Raw genomic sequence first — 4,908 nt, forward strand, 5'->3', positions numbered from 1 at the left:
TTTTATTGCGTAAATTTATTACAAAAATGTTTAAAAACTTGTCAAATCTTACAAATGATGCCATCCCGAAAAGATTTATTTGTTTTAAGTGTATCGAAATAGAATAGTATAGACGTGTATATGTAAAAAAAATGTTACCATTCATAATTTAATTGTTTTTGTAGCTAATTAATTTTCATTAATTTTTATTGTAATTTTATAATTAATTATCATTGATTTTTAATTGTTAATAATTGTAAATAAACTTGAATAAAATTGCATCATGATCCACAATCAGATCCTAAAACTAGATGGTGGATCAATTATAATTTCATTATATACATGTTTCATTTTATGACCGATTATTTCGCGAATCGATGATTTTATTGAAAAATTTTTCGAACGAAAGTTGCATGGTTTGAAGGGAGACATATAATGGAAATATGGACTTGACCTTGTCAAAATCAGGTCAAGGTCATTAATGTTTTTTTAAATGGAAACCCCTATTTTTTATTACATATTCTTGTAGCTTATCTCGAAAGCTTTTCAAAATATTACAATAAAGTTACATTTCATTGAGTACTTTCCGAGTATGGAGCTCGAAAATTACAGTACCGCCGGCGTTATCCACGTACGTATGCGCGTGTGAGCGGGATTCTTATGTGCGCGTTTTCGCGATTTATTCATACTGCTTAACATACGCTCACGCGCACAGAATTGAATTCAATCCTTCTCAATTGAACGATTCAATTTTTTTCTTTTTTCGTTTAGCTTTTTTTTCAATTTTTTTATATTAGTGAGCTTTTTTCAAAATGGCCGCTTATAGTTCAAATGAAATCATTGATATTATTCTTGTGCTTGGCGAAGTTGGACGAAATTATTTTAAAGCAGAAAGATTGTATTGTAATAAATCCGTTTAGACAACATTCAAATGCAATGCAGATAAAAAGAATTTTTTTTATTACGAGAAATGTCAAATTATCTTAATCGGCTGGATCAGTGATTGGTCTTGCCTTATAACTTAATAAAAAAAAAAAAAAAAAATATTAACGAAAAGTAATTTTATTATAATATTTTGGAAAGCTCTTGAGATAAGAGCTAGAAAAATAAGAGTAAAAAAAAGGATTTTCATTTAAAAATATTAATGACCTTGACCCGATTTTGACAAAGTCAAGTCCATATTTCCATCATGTGTTCCCCTTCAAGCTATGCAACTTTCATTCAAAAAATTTTTAATAAAATCATCGATTCACAAGATAATCGATTATATCACTTAAAATGAAACACCTCGTACGATATGCATGCGTAAATCATTTTTATTATTCTTAGGAGATGTAGTAAAGCCATCAAAACGGATAAAACATTTGATGAATTGATTCGCAATTTTAATACATGGGTCTGATCGTGGATAATTATCATTACTTTATTTAATTCAAATTAAAACACATAAAACAGTAATGAAATGAAATAAAATCATCCATAATGTAAATCTTTATGATCAATCATAACTATTAAACTATTTTATTAATTATTTGATATTGTTCTGGATAAAAAAAAATATGAATTTGTTTTAAAGAGCGATCCACAATCAGCGGTTTTATTCTATATCCATGTAAAATGTACATTATTAAATATTTATGGATTTCCTGACGTATTATTTAACTTTATAATACCAATACAAACATACATATATGTATAAATTTCTAAATTGTGACAAGCTTATCGAGATACAAGCTTAATAAATTCTGCTAATATAAAAAGATCAACGATGATGATCAAGGATACTCGAATGCATCGTTAACGAGTAAAAAGAGATGAGGTGAATCATAAATTTCTCCACCGTTAATTTCTTTTACATTCAAGGATGACAGATATCGCACAGGATACACAAACAAGTTGAGTTTCATATTTTGAAATTCTCGATAAATTAGAAAAAAATTGAATTAGAAAGAATTTGAGTTACAACACTAAGAAAAAAGTATTGGATATTTGTGACTATAATTGCATAATAAAAGAATTAAATTGATTAAAGTTCTGTTTTTATAATTATTATTGCTACAATATTAGTAATAATAACTATATTTATAATTCTATAAATAAAAAGTATACATATAATTGGCTAAAATGATTATTAAAAACGAATAATATAAATCATGCCAAAAATAGAGCACTTAACTAAATTATTTTTTCATATAATTATATAATTTGTTTGAGTTGCTATTTATGACTACAAATAAACAAGTATAAAGTAATTATGATTAGAGCTCCGTTTTCATAGTTATTATCGCTATAATGTTGATAATAATAATATTTATAATTCTATATACAAAAAAATATATACAATATTAAGTCTGTTTTTTATTGCTGCACTTTTTGAACTAGTACATACACACATAGTGCAATAAAAAACAGACTTATAGTTGGCATCCAACAATGACTATGAATAGTATAAATCATGTTACAAAAATAAAACATTTAATTATAATTATTTTACTATGTAATTCTAAGAGATTTGTTCGCATTGCTATTTGATTATAATTGTTGATAATAATACAATGTTAATAACAATAATATATAATACAAAATAATAACTATATAATATACAAAAAAATATACATAGTTGGCAAAAATGAATAGTATGAAGTATGAATCATATTATAAAAAGGGACCTAATCAAATAATTTTATCATACACTTATAAGAGGTTTGTTTGCATTGCTTGAAATCCCCAAAAAGCAAATGTTTGCACTTAAATAAATATATATTCGCGTGTTAAAGAGAAAGAAATCGAAGATTCTGAATGCAAAAAGTGCAAGCAACGCGAGTATAGACCCAAGTATAGTCACACAAATACCACAAATACTTTTCTCTTAACAGTCTATAAGTTAGAAAGAGAGAACGATAAACGATTTGCAATAAAAACAATATGTCGTAAAAAACGATACGTCAGGTAAAATGTTTATCGTCAACCAGAAGAAAGTTGATTCTCGACGATGAGGAGGATAAGCGTAACTCGCAATGACGAGGTCGGATCCTCATGGAACATCAGTTACCTCCGGGTGTTCCTGATGCTCCCCTCAGGTCGTTCAGGGTCTCTCTCCACAGTCCACAGGACGGATCGATCGCAGGTGCGTCACTTAACCTCCAAGTAACGCCGGTACACGCGCGCGTGCACGCTCTTCAATCACGCGGTCCCGCCCCGGCGCGGCGTTGCGGATAACGCGATCGCGCGGATTACCACGCGCGGGTTACACCCACCTGCTATTACACGTCCTTTTCTTCTCCCCGGTGCGATGGTTCTCCCGTACCTGTCCACTCGTACCCGTCGCCGTCACCGAGCACCCTTTATCCGATGAGCACCACGTAACCGGCAGCAGCTCGTTGGCGACTATGTAATCTCGCAGTAACAGTAGCAATAACGGCAGCACTCCGCGTTCGTCGTTGTCGTCGTCGTCTCTTCTTCTGTCACCTAACCGCGCACATAAACGCATACACGGCACGCGAAGCACCACCTTCCGCGTTGGAGTACGGTAAGCGCGGAGGCAACAACCTCGGCGATTCTTCCGTGACCGTCGTTACTTCCCCTCGGTGCCGGCGGTCGGTCGGGTTCCTTCCCGCGCGGCGGTCGCGACCTCGTGATGAAGTGTGCCGATGTACGAGGCAAAGCAAGTGAATGACGAGAAATTACACGCTTTTAATCGTCGCTTCTAACCGTCGCGGCTCGGTAAACTCAAGTAACGATTGCTCGCCGTCGATCGCAAGTTTTCTTTAGTCCGTCAGGCGGGCGGCACGCGTCAGTCTTCCTCCTCTTCTAACGTCGCCCAGCGGTGGATGTACGAAAGGGGGAGACGAAGCGGAAGAAGAGGGACGACGGAGACGAGGAGAGAATGAGAGAGAGAGAGAGAGAGAGAGAGAGAGAGAGAGGGAGGGAGAGGGAGAGAGGGACTGGCGCCGCTGCTAAGCTCACACACGCGGTCACGCTCGAGCGACGACCGTCCCCGCCTTTTAGCACCGACGCTGCCGCCGTCCACTGCCGCCGACGAGTCTCTCGTCTATGCCACTCGCTCGCCCGCTAACCAGGCGAACGTAGTCGATCGCGCCTTCCTCGGTCCTCCCCGACCGTCGACCGCGTCCTGCCTACCTAATTCTATTCTACCACCGCGCTCCTTTCGTCTCCCTTCGGTACCGGCGCAATTCTCGTTCTCTCCATCTACATTCTCTCTTCTGCTCTCCCCTGTGTTACCTCCTCCCTTCCGTTACTTACGCGCACTTCCGCACCGGCTTCTTTCTTTCTTTCTTTCTTTCTTTCTTTTACCGACGAGTTACTCCCTTTTTTCCTCTTTTTTCACTATATGCGACGTTGTTCGTTCGAAAGCGAGAAATTGCTTCGCACTTAAATCTCGCGTGGCTGTTCTTTAATTGATAACCGCGCTGAGTAGATAATCACGTAGACGGAAATGGCAGAATGAGCAGATGTCATGGGTGCGGGAACAATGTGGCAGCCTTGGCAGCCGGTAGGCCGCGACGACTGGTCTCATCGCAAATCTAGTGCCATCTTGCGGTATGATGTCCAACCGTCATTTTGTCATGAGCTTGTAGTATCTCGTGATGTAACGTCAAGTGTGAAATTTGCCTAATCCAGGAGGCCAAAAGCGTCTTATTTATCTTGCATCTAATTATAATTAATTTTGAAAGACTCAATTTATTTCTTCTGCACTTGAGACGACTTCGCTTATGTTAATAATTTTGTTTCCTAACGGAAATTATTATTCTCTTAAAAAACTTTTCCTTGGCAAGTATAGGCAAGAAAACAGAAGCATTTTATCAGTTTGAATATGTGAATATTGTAAATATGTATGATAAATTTTCATTTTATGATTATTATTCTAATTTATGAATTATTCTCTTATAAATATTTTATAATTCCTAT

The 4,908-nt window shown here is 36.1% G+C and overlaps 1 protein-coding gene across 2 annotated transcripts in view; it reads right to left on the reverse strand.

Annotated features, from left to right (window-relative positions):
- Positions 1-4,451, reverse strand: part of LOC108693288 (elongation of very long chain fatty acids protein AAEL008004-like) — a 48,243-nt gene extending 43,792 nt beyond the window's left edge. Inside the window, exon 1 of one of the 2 annotated variants that reach the window (XM_018202159.1) lies at positions 3,237-4,451. The gene's annotated coding sequence lies outside the window, so the exon portion shown is untranslated. The other variant, XM_018202160.1, reaches the window with a different exon arrangement.
- Between the last annotated feature and the right edge of the window lie 457 nt (positions 4,452-4,908).

Source organism: Atta colombica, unplaced genomic scaffold (genome assembly GCF_001594045.1).
Source record: "Atta colombica isolate Treedump-2 unplaced genomic scaffold, Acol1.0 scaffold9, whole genome shotgun sequence".
Classification (NCBI taxonomy): domain Eukaryota; kingdom Metazoa; phylum Arthropoda; class Insecta; order Hymenoptera; family Formicidae; genus Atta; species Atta colombica.